Below are 15,457 nucleotides of genomic sequence, written 5' to 3' on the forward strand. Positions count from 1 at the left end.
TACATATTTGAACAATTTGCTTTAGTACAAAGGCAATATAACAGCTAACTTATATTGAATCAGGTCACAAATGATGAGATCAAGTGCAATATCTGAGCAAGTGGTTAATGGCCTACTTAGCCCACAAACCAGGAAGTCTCTTGCCCTGTTCACTAAATCATATTCATGAGAGTAAGGCGTTTGCACCCGCACATGATTTCCTGTTTCGTGAGGTCGCTCTGATGACCTTTTATTCAACTCGTTTGACGCGACAGATTCCACGTAGTGCCCTTTATGAACAATGTGACCCTGTTCACCTTAGCTGACATACTTTTCATGCTGTGATTGAAATCAGCGTGCAGATTTGGCATTAAATACAGCAGGTTGTATCTGGAGTGTGTCACTATCTTTAAAAGCCAATCGTTGAGTATTTGATTTCAATAGCCCACATATTCAGCTTATACTGTCAGTCTGTTGCTACAAGAATGCAGACGCCTCTGTCAATCTGCGTCTATGTTTCTTTTGTAAATAATAAAAAAGAGCAACCTGTGCTTTTTTATTTCGCCTGCCCACACTCTTACAACTTCAGTGCGACAACCTCCACATGTACAACTACAACATTTCCTCTTCCTCATTGCTCTCTCTCTCTCTCTCCCTCTTGGAGGGGGCGGTGTAGGCGTTCAAGGCTCAAAAGAACCAAGGAACATCACCGCTACAGTCAAAAATATCTAAAGGAAGCACACATATGCGCATCGATTGTGTTGGCATTCGTGCTGCTGGCAGAGAAAAACAGTGTTGCGCCGTTGCGGAGGACATTTCCATAGATAAGAAGCAGAGTGGCTTTATTTTTAGATAAATCACTCTGAGCATGCAAAGAAAGACATTAGCCACAAATCAGTTTGGGGGCAGAAGAGCTTCTTTGCAAACACACTTGACTCAGTGAGGGGATGAAAGGTCACACAAACACACACAAAGACGGCAGAGATGCAGCATATGTTGGCGTACGTGTCTTGCTGGTTTGTTTTTATGAGTAGTTTGAGGCGGTTCATGTGTCGTTGTACGTCAGTGCACAGTGTGTCCTCCAGCTCAACCTGGACAGACCATATGCTGGCACAATCATCCACCGGAGACCCGATTCTCACATCAGAGTAGCAAAAAATTATAAAAGAAGTCAACAGTGCAATCACCAAAACCCCTGTTTTTTATCAGTAGTAGGATTTATATATATATATATATATATATATATATATATATATATATATATATATATATATATATTCTGTTAATTTTGTGAATTGAAAAAAAGTGAAAGTGACATGACATACAGCCAAGTATGGTGACCAATACTCAGCATTTAACCCATCCAAAGTACACACACACCCAGAGCAATTTGCAGCCATATTTTGCTGCTGCACCCAGGGTTTCAGTGCCTTGCTCAAGGGCACCTCAGTCATGGTATTGAAGGTGGGAGAGAGCACTATACATTCACTCCCCCCACCTACAATCACTGCCAGTACAAGACTTGAACCGACAGACTTTGGGTTATGAGTCCAACTCTTTACTATTAGGCCACGACTTCCCTGGGAATCAAGCATGCCTGTTGTCAGAATTGGTGTGTTTTATAAGGCCGCAAGACATATAGAGCTGAGTATCTTTAGCATAACAGATAAAAGTAACACCATATTTCCTAATGATATCTCCCAAGGGTAACATGTACAGGGTGAACGGCAATGGTCCTAGAACTGAGCCCTGCAGTACTCCATACCGAACTTGTGACTGATATGATACCTCTTCATTTACTGCAAACTTTTGTTACTTGAAATACAATAAATGTTAACAGAAATAAATGATTAATCACACACACACACACTGTAAGATTTTGTATTTTTTTTTTTTTTTTTAGGAATCAGGCATGCCTGTTGTCAGAATGTAATTTATGTATGTATTTATATAGTTATAGATTGAGGGAAACGGAGAAGCAAAACATCTCTGTGTTATCAAGAGGCAAACAGGTAGAAAGTGAAAGTCATGACATATGGTTACCCATACTCAGAATTGGTGCTCTGCATTTAACCCATCCAAGTGCACACACACACAGCAGTGAGAAGTGAAGACACACCTGGCTATAGATCCAGCTCCCGGGGAGCAACTGGGGATTCAGTGCCTTGCTCAAGGGCTCTTCAGCCATGGGTATTATGAGTGGAAGAGAGCAGTGTTCATTAACTCCCTCCAACTCCTGCCAGCACCAAGACTCAAACCGGCGACCTTCTGGTATCTAGTCCGGCTCTCTAACCATTAGGCCACAGCCTAATAGAGAAGCGATACATAATCACATAACACAAACCAGCAGGAAGAACAAAAACATGCTGAGAAACATTTTAGTGTGTGTGTGTGTGGTGCTGTATGCATTTTAGTGCTAATTCAGTCAGCTGTGAACCTGTGTGTGTGTGTGTGTGTGTTTGTGTTTTTGGTAACGAGTGGCACACTTGCATCTAGATACCTGTTGTGGTTAAATAGCATTCACACACACACACACACACACACACACACACACACACACACACACACACACTATGTGAAAAATTGCATCACTACAATCTTGTGTTCACCATGTGAGGATCCACATCAAACACACACCCGAGTAAATGTTACACCACTGTAAAATGTAAATGACGTAATTAGTATTTGATGTTATTTAAAGCAACTTTGACAATTTCTTTATTGGTATATTTGTGTTTATATTTTATACATTGTTGTTGTTGATGGTTTTTGTTTGTTTGTTTTTAAATTAATTATCTTTTTTGCCTTACTTTGACAGGTTGATGTCAGGTTGAACCATGGTCACAGTGACAGCGGCTTTGACAAATATGGTACACGTTTGTTAGTGAACCCAATTTAATTCTCCTTTCATGACCTTTTAAATTGGCATCATCTTGAATCGGCCTTGTTTCTTTGTAGCCTTGTGAATTATGGCTTTGACTGTGAGTGAAGTAGAAGCCCAGAACCTGTGTGTAATTTTCTTCTCAGACTGACCTGAATGAAGCCCTAATTAACAGAGACACACTTGAGTTTGTTTCAAGCATCTTCCAGCATTCATTCATCTCTCTACCTTCATCCCAAACGGATGCTCTTTATGTAAGAAGCTATTATGCTGTTGCAGCTCATGACAAGGTCATTGAAGGGGCCGAGATCAGATATTAACATGACATATGACGATAAAAAGAGGAATATTACAGAGCGACTGAAGTCAGACCATAATCAGCTGCTATATCTGACACTGCGGTTTATTATTATTATTTTTTTGGCATTTTAGTATGATTTCTGATGGATCATGTAACACTGTAGATTGGAGAAATGATGCCGAAAATTCTGATTTGATCACAGAAATGAATTACATTTTAAAATATATCCACATAGAAAATAGTTATTTTGAATTGTAATAATATTTCACTTTTTCAAATTTTCTGTATTATAGATTTTAGAACACTGCACTAAATGGTCTGAAATGAAAACCTAAATTCAGCAGACGCAGTGAATGCTAACACTTGACTGTTGTTTCCTCAGTGATTTCTTCAGGTTTCACACTGATCTGTGGGAAATTACTTGGGTGTACACATTTACATCAATCTCTTCACAGCCGTTTTTGGTTAAAAGTGGAACTTACAAGATCAGATTTGACCCTATAAACCAGCGCTGTCATGAAATCCAAATTCCAAACAATGATGTTCGGTGCAAAACAGCTACAAATGAGAAATCAAAATGCACTCCTCCTTTTAACAAATGTCCATGGATGTATTGTGCCTAATTCAGCAGTGCATGTTATATTCTGTGTTTCTCAAATCAAGTATGGAGCTTTTTATTTATTTATTTATTTATTTATTTTTAAGAATATGGCATTGGATCGACATGTGTTTGAGTAAATTATTAAAGAATATCACTTTTAATATGTGGTGAATGTAGTTTTATGACGTATTCAGTGTTCACGGCTATCAGATGGTTTATCAGAGGTAGTACGTCATCGACTGAGATAAACGAAGACATTCGCTGGCAGTTAACAAGCCTAACATGGAAATGCGAAGATGAAGAAAGATCAGAGACTCTAAACAATAATGTCTCAGTCTCAGATATTAGAGATGTGGCAGGGCTGCTGATGCACAGCATGTCCATGGGGATTTTTTGAATCAATAATCAATCAATATTTTACAGTCCAAACGTGTGTGGGAAGGTGCTTACCTTTTGGTCACACCTATTTGACAAATTATTATTATTATTTGAAATATTGCTGTGGTGTGATTAATAATTTTTTGCATGTACAAATATCTCATGCAACCTCTCATTTAACTAGCATGCATATTAATTGCATTGGCAAAATAATTAGAAATAGAAAATCATCAAAGAATTTGCAACAGACTTATATCATGCTTTAGAAATAATTCAGTGGAATAATTCTGTGATATAATATTCTAGAAATAGACAAATCTAGTTAGTGAGTTAGTTTGTTAAAATATCCCATGCTACCTCTTAATTAAATCGAGCTCATAAAGCTGCATGGAGTACATAAAAACGACACAGACTGCTTCAATTATTATTATTATTTTTTTATTTCTTTTAATTGTTTTTTTTTATATATATTTGACAATATGCATGTGGCGTGTTGATATATGGTTCTAAAAAAATCTGTCCTCGACAAAAGTGAATGGGGGCAAAAATCACTTGTTAATCTCTGACCATGTTATCTTTTCCTATATAGTTCTGGAGCAAAATATATAAAATAAATAAATAATAAATATGGCATGTGAAAATCTGAGAAATAGCCACAGATATCAGCTTGAATGTGTATAACAGACTGGACTGGAATGGCTTATGTTCAGTGATATGAAAATATAACAACATATTTATTTCTAAAAAGCCATTTTCTTCTCTCAGCAAATGTTTATGCATGTGACTGATTTGATTTCTGGATGTAGTTTCAACTTTGTTAGTATCCGTGACTCATCATATGCTGAACAAAAAGTTATTATTATCATCTTTACATGTGCTTTCATCTGGTGTCTCTGGTGCTCGTGGATCATACAGCAGATCTCCAGTCGTCTTTCATTTGTAGATTAAACCGCTTCAGTCCTGTTGACGGCAAAGCAGCTCTAATGAAACGCAGTGGGTGTAAAACCAGGCGCTGCTTCAAACCCAATTACATCTGTCGCTCTCTCATCTTTCCATGAGCTAAACACACTGTGGCTCATTGAAAAGGACAATAATCAGGAACTAATCAGACCCTGGTGTCGGCCCCTGATGAAAGACTCATTTTCTCTGCTTGCCATCGATCCTGATCTGTTTTCTCCTCGATAGGGAATCTTTCTGAGTGCACATATCGCCATGGCAACATTGTAATGAGACGTTGTCTGGTGTGAATAAGTCTACTGGGAGATTGAGATTTTATTCAAAACCTGTATGTGTGAGTGCAACAAGAGAGAAAGAAATATATATTGGCTAAGTAGCAGAGGCAGGGTTATTGTGGAAACCAACACCTGACACTTGAGACGCACCTGTGCCGTGTGTTACTGAGTGTACACTTTGGGAATAATCCAGGGGAAAATTACTGGAACAGAACACATTTAGTTAATTACTTAGGTAGGTAGGTAGGTAGGTATGTCAGTGGTTTTAAAGAGCTCCCTTTTTTAATAATCTATCAATTAATTCTGAGGGTAGGGTAACATGTACAGGGTGAAAAACAATGGTCCTAGAACTGAGCCCTGCAGTACTCCATACCGAACTTGGGACTGATATGATACCTCTTCATTTACTGCAAACTTTTGTTACTTGAAATTACAATAAATGTTAACAGAAATAAATGATTAATCACACACACACTGTAAGATTTTTTTTTTCAGGAGTCAAGCATGCCCGTTGTCAGAATGTAATTTATGTATGTATTTATATAGTTATAGAGGAATAATTACTTTTCTAAAAGTTACAGAATGAAGCACTTTTGCTTCAAAACAGAGCAAGAAAAGTCCTGTTTTCATGCAGAAACATTAATGAAATTGACTGGAAATGCAGCTTGGCATCATCCGTCTGTGATTGTTGTTGGCTGAGTGGAGCGTGTGGCATTTCACACCTCCCCGTCTCTCCTCTCACATCTCTCTTTTCTCACAGAGATGGGAAAACTTGCAGCACTCATGGGCTGAGCTCAATTACTGAGATATCAACTTCTTATTACTATCCTGCAGGAATGAAATGTTCATGGACATTTAAATCCTGCTGATTATCTAACTATCAATAATCGTGATCACTGATGATTTGTATTATGGAAAGATGTAGCAAAAAGTTAGTTACCATGAACTGATAAACCATAAACTAGAAATCAAGCTTAAACATTTCTGTTATTAGAAACAAACAAGGGTAACCATGGGAGCTAACAAGCAAGCAAGGAAGGAACAGGAACTAAAACACAAAAACACCAAAACTTAGGGCAGACACAGAGCACATGTGACAGTTCTAACTAACTAAAACTAACTTGCACTCACTCACTCGCTCACTCCCTCACTCGCTCCCTCACTCCCTCACTCACTCCCTCACTCACTCACTCACTAACTCACTCGCTCACTCTCTCACTCACTCCCTCACTCCCTCACTCACTCACTCACTCCCTCACTCGCTCCCTCACTCCCTCACTCGCTCACTCACTCACTCCCTCCCTCACTCACTCACTCCCTCCCTCACTCCCTCACTCCCTCACTCACTCACTCCCTCACTCCCTCACTCGCTCACTCACTCACTCACTCACTCACTCGCTCACTCACTCCCTCACTCCCTCACTCCCTCGCTCACTCAATCACTCACTCACTCACTCACTCCCTCACTCCCTCACTCAATCCCTCGCTCACTCGCTCACTCGCTCACTCACTCATTCCCTCACTCCCTCACTCCCTCACTCACTCAATCACTCACTCCCTCACTCACTCCCTCACTCGCTCACTCGCTCGCTCACTCACTCACTCACTCACTCACTCACTCACTATTTTTCCCTGTTCCATTGGAAATCAGTGAGTGAGTGAGTTTTATTTTATTAGTTAATAATTTTGTTAGTTTTAAAGGGTTAGTTCACCAAAAAATAAAAATTAGTCCATGTTTTACTCACCCTCAAAGCGTGCATGGCACGTTCGTCTTACATCATCCCCCCGAAACTTTCAGCAGAAGTAAGAAAAAAGTATTCATAATAAGTTACATTTGGTTATTTTTTCATACAAAACACATCGATTCACTACAAGGAGGTCTTTATTTACCCCCTGGAGCCGTGTGAGGCACATTTTATTATGGATGTGCATGCTTTATTTGACTACTTTTGGACTGTCGAACAAAAACACCCACCTATTCCCTTTCTAACACTTGGAAGAGTAAGGAAACTGTTTTATATAGCTCCGATTGGATTCGTCTGAAATAAGAAAGTCATATACACTTAGGATGCTTTGAGGGTAAGTTAAACATGAGCTGATTTTCACTTTTGGGTAAACTTACCCTAAAGTGTTGGTTTGAGGAATAACTCAGTGACAATTTGATAAGTAATAGAAATGATGGTAATGAAATGGGTGGAGGGGGATGTAGTGCGTTTAGTTAGTTGGTAGGTATATTTTGTTTTTTGGGTATGAATGCAGTGAAATAAGTAATTGATTATTATTATTGTAATTATTATTATTCACAGTAGATTTTCACACAGTGAGGCGCTGAGGGCTGCAGCAGCAGTGCAGCACAGAGAATCACGTCACCGTTGAACGCACAAACCATGAGCTTTTAAAAGATTTGACCCCTGAGCCGCACAGTGGCATCAGATGCTTCCAGAAAGCTGAGGGAATCGCTGGTTAACCGCTCATTCCCTCGAGTTCAGAGCTGAACTGTCCTGTAGTGAAAATCAGTCATTGTACAGAAGAAAACTTACTGTGAACTGTTATGACTAAACAGTGTTCAGCCCAAAGGAAATCCAAAGTGATCATGAGCCTCACTACGTCACCATATGTGAAGAGCTTTAGATCTTGTGAGCTCCCTACAGAGTCCAAAATTAAAGTAATGAGTCACCCGAAAATGAGCTCTACAATCTGTGTCATGCACACATATATTTAGTGTTTTGGCCGTATAATGCTGAATACAGCCTTTGAATATGTGGAAGTGTGAATGAGAATGGCCGTGAGGAAGATTTTCATGAAATAATGAATACTCTTTTACTCTGTTTATCACACGAAGCATCATGTGACTTCAGAAGACTTGGATATAGACTGTTATTATACTTAAATGTGGTTTTATTTTTCAGGTCCTGAAAAGTTACAGCATCATCAACTGTTTAAACGTCTGAAGATAGAAAGCCACACAGAACGACATGAGAGTGAGGAAAATGTGAGAGCAAGTTTATTTATAGGTAAACTAGTCCATTAACCCTTACCCAATTTTGAATTGCATTAAAAAAAATTATTATTATTATTATAACAAAACTGTGCAATTTAGTAATTGCAGCATAATTTATGCTTCGAATGCTATAGAAGCCCATTACTGCCTCAGAATAAAAAAGGTAATTGCAAGAAGTTTTAAACAAATTTTTATCCATCTTTATGCAATTAAAAGTTAAAAAAAGAGAAATAAAGTACCAAATCATATTTAAAGTTTTTGCCCGTTGCTTGAACACTATAGACCCATGCTTAGACTAAAGTAACACAACTTGAAGCTTTTGTTACCATGCCTCAAACACATGTACCCATACCTTAAACAAAAGTGCTGCTTTGCACTCTAGTTGCAATTCTGCAACACACTTACTCCTTTATGCAAACACTTGGTCCTGCATACTGCACTGCACTCTATTTCATACATAAGACACTTTGTTCAAAAGTGAAATCTCAGAGTGCCATTTGGAAAACACATGTATCAAATATACAAAACACATCGGGCAATTGCTACCACTCAAATACACAACTGAAGACACTTACTTGCAAAACTGAACACCAATCAGCCAGCTACAAAAAGCCCTCAGTTTAGCCATTTCAAGAACTTTGCAAGCATGGATGGAGGGAGAGCAAGAGGAAGAGGAAGAGCAAGAAGAAGAGGAGGTGCAGGAAGAGGAAGAGCAGGAAGTGGAGGAGGAGGAGGAGGAGGAGGAGGAAGAGGAGGTCAAAGAGGCCATGCACGGACCCCTATTTCTGATGATATAAGAGCAACTTTGGTGGACCATGTCATCAACCATGGCCTGACTGTGAGGGAAGCTGGGCAGAGAGTCCACCCACACGCCGCATGTCTCTTCTGCAGGCAATGGAACAGACCTGTGACTACAGACAGGTGACAGCAATCCATGGATGGTTTCGACATGCAAGGGGATATTTTCCCCGGTGCCTAGCGAGAGAAGACATTGCTTGGATCCATGAGCCCACGAATACACATTTTGCCATGATTTTCTGTGTTTACAGTATAGTGTTTATATATATTTATTTATTTATTTATTTATTTTTTGCTTTATCTGAATTCATGTTACTGCAATGTACAGTGCTACAATGTACAATATTGAACCTATTTGCTTTTTTGGTTGTGTGAAAATGTACCTCCTGAAAATATGCCTTCTGAATAAACAGTGAAATTTAAAAGACTGCAGTGTTTTATATAAAGTAGACCAGTGTGTTCCCCCTGATCTGAAAGTGTGTGCATATGATGCAAGTATGTGTCATTTTGTCATCAGATGTTACACTTTGACAAAGGAATGTTAGGTTTTGATATTAGAGTTTCAATTTGACACAGATGTGAATGGTATATTCCCCAGTGTTGTGTCATGTTTACTTGTGTGTAGAGTTTTGGCACAATGAGCGAAGTTTTGCAAAATGTGTTCAAGCAACGGGCAAAAACTGTAATACAAATACATTGCAAGAAAATAATGTTATTTATATACACACAATAAGCATGCTTTCAAAATTGTCTAACTCTGATATATGTGAATGAAATAAATATTTTAGGTTTTAGGTTTAATAAATTTAGATTTGTCTTTTACCAGTTTTTGCTTTTTTATTATTATTATTATTATTTTCTTTTTACAAAACACTCTCTATATAGAGCTAGTATCTGTATCACTGCTTGATTCAAGCATTAAAAGAGAAACCATCTTATATATTATAATATATTTTAATAAAAGAATGTAATGTACAGTTTCACAGTTTCACAGCCATTTTCACTGTAAACTGGCAGCACTGTGTGTTTTGGACGCGCTATCCTCAGATGAGAGATGATCCATCTTAAATGAATGGAAAACAAATGAAATTGCACGTACTTGTACTTCTTCTAGCTACAGTCGGCAGACAGACTAAATCAATGATGGCACTGAAGAACTGATGTGTGTGTGTGTGTGTGTGTGTGTTTATCCAGCTAAAACAGTGCTATTTTTCAAAACTAGCAGTATGCTAATTCAGTTTTAGCGGCCTAAGTTTAGTGACGTGAACACAAGTAAAGAGCGGGTGACTGTTAATCCACTTAGTACATCTATTTTTACCATGGTAAAATGTCCTTCACATGATTATACAGTTAAAATATACCCCGACCCTGACAGTAAAGAGAAAATATCAATAAAGCATGATAAATATCGGGTATTTGTCAAAATAAGGGAGAGATTCTGAGTGTGTGTGTGTGTGAGTGTGTGTAGCAGTCAGATGTTCTCTGTAATCAGGATTATCTGCGTCTTCTCCGCTCTCTGATCTCAGTTCCCACTGCTGAACAGGCCAAATAAATCCTAAAATAACCCACTTTCCCAATCTGGCCTCGAGCTTCCACACTGTGTGTGTAATACATTTTAATGTAAAATTATTATTATTATTATTATTAAAAAAATATATAAAATCATTATAGTTCTAGAGGAACCCTATATTGTTCAAAAGTTGCTCCCTCACTCTGCAAGCTCCCTCTCAGCTCTCAGTAGAAATATGAGGATCTGTCCAGGAGACACGGCTGAGATATTAAAGAGATGTCATGTATGATTTTCCTCTTGTATGTGCACAGACAGTCACGAGGTTGATGATGAGCATCAGTGGAGGTTCGTGCGTGTTATCTCAGCGTGAGTCTGCTGGAACGCAGCGGAGCGAGTGCTGGATTATGTTACATAACAGCAGCTCTGGCTCTGACTGCATGTCTTTCCACAGCCTGCCACAGAGACTCCAGACGACTGAGAGGAAGAGTTACACCTGTAACAGTGCTCACTGACGTCTACGAGACTGTAACGCTTCACAGAAGACTGTGTGTGTGTGTGTGTGAGACAGAGAATGTGCCTGTTGTTGTTGTTGTTCCTCCGTTCATCTCGCAGGAAGTGACCGCCCTGCCACTGTCGTCCCCTGAGAGACGTGAAGCTATCAACTCCACATAAGAAACACAATCAGAACCAACATCTGCGTATGAACACACACATGCAATTAGCCCATCTGAGAACGTTTTTGCCAAAGTTGAGTTACTGTATTTGTCAAACCCATGCTTCACGCTGATAAAGTATCGGGCAGAAATAGCCAGTCTAAAAAAAAATCACATGATGCACACAAACACAAAGAGTTCATTTGTTTACAGTCGAGTCTCGGTCGCTTACAATACACACAGACACGCACTCAAGTAACATCAAATCACCCTCAGGACATCCAAGATGGAGATGAGCTTATTTCTTCATCAGATTTGGATTCCAATGGATTCTGACGGCACCCATTCACTGCAGAGGATGCTTTGGTGAGCAAGCGATGCTCCATTTCTCCAAATCTGATGAAGAAACAAACTCAACTCCATCTTGGATGGCCTGAGGGTGAGTACATTTTCATTTTTGGATGAACTAGTCCTGTAAATTCCTTCAAATTTCCCTAGAAAACTGGGGCAGCCAATGAAAACGAACTACAGTTACCTGCCATTCCAACGGTTAACTATACTGTTAGTCAGATAATGTGTCATCATTTTCTCTCATTTGTGTGATAGTACTAACCACAGAGAGTAATTAATCTGAAAAATGCATCAGTAAATGTCGTGAGCACAAACTACCGAGCTTAAAATTGCTGAATATCCCTATATGCATGAATTTTCACAGCGGAGACAGAACACACCGTTGTTTCTGCATTTCGTATTTTCTTTCTGAATGCTTGACATGTCTTCGCGAGTCGGAAGTAGAAACTCATTGGCTGCTTATATTCATTGATCACGTAGGAGTGACATTACCTGTAAACCGAAGGGGAGGTTCTGACCAGAAATACAAAGAAAGAAGCCGCTTTCATTGAAGGAAACACAGAGCTTCAATAAAGGAAATGCTTTAACTAGGAAACAGCTAAAAGAAACACAAACAAGGAGGTGTTTCTAAAAGCATCTCTCTGGAAATCTGAACCCCCCCCCCCCCCCCAAGAAAGACATCACTGTTTGGTTTTCTGTATAATTAAACATCTATTATATAGTACATTCATTTTGAACATGAAAGGCGATGATATTAAAAATGCAGTACTTTATAAACAATGCAATAGAAAAAGGCAAAGCATCTCTTCATGCATTAAAAAAGGTGACGATGAAAACACACACAAAAGACTTTACGGGAAAGAAACTGTATCTGACAGTGTGAAGTACCTGTAAAATCTCCATTTCTCTTCCTCAACTGATAATAATGTGATCTCATGTTTCTATTGTCTGGAGTGAAACATGATCATCGAGTTTACACAAGCAAGTATCTTGTGTTATACCTGTTTTCTAGCACTTTAAAGATGCAATAAAGATCCAAATGTCTTGATCTGTTAAATATTTAGGATGGTTATATGTCAGTTTAGTTTTGTTGAAAGTATATAGTTAATTAGAAATAAATGAACCACTTTCCTGAAAGTTTGTTTTTGAAAAAAGTATATTATGTTCACTTAGGCTGCATTTATTTGATCAAAAAGTGCAGTAAAACTGTGAAATATTATTACAATTTAAAATAACTGTTCTCTATGTGAATATATTGTAAAATGTAATTTGAAATCCTGATCATGTGAATGCATCCATGCTAAAAAAATATATATATTAATTTCTGTCTAAAAATCAAAAACGTTTTGTGTATAATTTATGACATTTTATCAACTAAGAAAGACACAGGCATACATTGCTGCAGATATTTTTTGTAACATTCATGTATTTGGCCAATAATCCTTTTATTATCTGTGGTATGTGCTGCAAAGGGCCCACAGCTTGAATGAATTCACATAACTCCTACTAGAAATGTGTCTATTTTTACCATTCTCCCCCCTCTGTGATTCACACAGGATGAATACAGTAGCTGCTGCAGGATGTGAAGGGTGAAAGGAAAGCGGAGAGGACAGGAGCTGTGACCGTGGGTCTTTCGCTCCAGCCGGAGGGTCGTGCACCTGTGGGTGGAGTGAGTGGACCCAACACAACACAACACAGCATCCTAACAAGCTTCCTTTCATTTGGCACAGACGCCCGTCAGTGCATCTCGCTATATTTAGACGCCACTGTATTTCATTGGACTCCTATCAGACTGGTGCATCTCTTTAATTGTGAAATCTGTCGTTTCGTCGGCTATACTCTCTGAGACAGGAGAGAATGCAGGTGACACGTCTCTGAAACTGCAGTCTCAGCAGCGAGTGAGTTTCCTCTGCATCCTAATTTATCTCTCAGGACAGGGAACAGATGAGATCCACCATCTGTGCCACTGTTACCCCACGAGCATCATCATTAAATCTGTGAGAGCGATCCAATCAATTTGATGATAGAATAGAATAGAATAGAATCTATCAAGACCTCACATTGGACAATCCGATTTGGATGGATGGATGGATGGATAGATAGATAGATAGATAGATAGATAGATAGATAGATAGATAGATAGATAGATAGATAGATAGATAGATAGATAGATAGATAGATAGATAGAGAGATAGATAGATAGATAGGTTTATCCTCCTGTTGTATCTGCAGTGTCAGTGTTCAGTGCATACAGTGAGATTTCACAGCTGCTGTAAGATGATGATGATGATGATGATGCAGTTGTCATGGCGTCTGTTCATTGCTGTCACTGCTCATTCTTTCTCTGTGTGTGTGTGTGTGTCCTACTTTTGTGCTCGCGTCGTCACAACAGTCCTTTGCTGTGGCAACCGCGGTTACTAAGCATGACACATGCGCACTCTGTCGCACGCTCCGTCTCACGCACCTGCCGGTGCACGCGCACAGCCCCTGCGCGCTCACGAAGTCGCCGCTGGTACATTTTGGGGACTTGCATGAGAGTAGATAACTACCTCATTTCAAAGCGCTCACCTTCGACTGTATAATCCCACTGTTATATCTAGGGACTCAATAGGCGACGAAAGCTGATTTCCACAAGAGCTCTGGTGTTGTGCTCATCAGTGTAAATGTGCAGACGTGAAGTCAGAGCTGGAGCTGCTTTCACTGACTCACTGTACCGGGGACCGCGAACACAACACATGACATTCAATGTGCCGTGGCCCGTACTGATCTCACCGGAATTACCGACTGGATGCTGCTATTGGACAAAATTAGGTCAGTTCCAGCCGAGGGCTGAACGCTGCCCAGATGTTCCTAAAGTCAGCGCATTGCGCACCGGCTTCGCTGTGATTGGATGTTCCGTTCCGCGCACGCAACTCTGCACCAATCACATGCATGCGTGTTCTCTTTCTGGTGACTGCTGGTTACTAACACTGCCTGTTACTGTGTAGTCAGGGAGCACTGGCCATTCCAAGAAGAGGATTTTGTGTTTAGAGACGGTCGAATGCAGGAGGGCTTAATATAAAACAATGCATTCAGGTCAACTTTGTTCATTTTGTGTTTCAGAGTGTGATCCCATATGCTTTCTAAATGTTGTTCAACAAAGCATTCTATAGCTGTCCTTCAAAACCACAGTGAGCTGCCTATAAGCAGCATTGTAAGGCAACAGGCAGCTTCTGCTTCTGTAGAGAGATCCAGATCGCTAGGTTTGGAAGACTTTTGTTATTGCTAACCAAAACTAAAAGCATGGTTGTTGACTGCATAAAACTAGATCAATATCATTACATAAATGTTATATTGATTATTAATATTACTCAATGTAACATTAATATAAAAGAAATGGCCATGATAAACTGAGTTTCAATCAAATCACTAAAATTACTAAATGGAAATAAATAAAAGCTAAAATGAACTAAAACAAATTAAATATATAAATAATTAATTAGTAATATTTAATAATAATAATAATGTTAAAAAAGTCCAAAACAAAATTGCTAAACATTAAAACAGAAAATATATAAATGAAAGTGAATTAAAATATTACTATACATAATCATAATCTATAGTAGTATAAAAATAATTCTAAAATAACAATGTTTTGTTATAATATTTGTTTCCTCTCACATTCTTTTACTGATTTTAAAACAGCACAGGGTTAATACATTTCCAGTGGTTACAATGTAATAATCTTGAAACGCAAAAAGAATGCAATCGAGAACGTGCAACAATATATCGA

Source organism: Carassius auratus, linkage group LG28B (assembly GCF_003368295.1).
Source record: "Carassius auratus strain Wakin linkage group LG28B, ASM336829v1, whole genome shotgun sequence".
In the NCBI taxonomy this organism is placed as follows: Eukaryota; Metazoa; Chordata; class Actinopteri; order Cypriniformes; family Cyprinidae; genus Carassius; species Carassius auratus.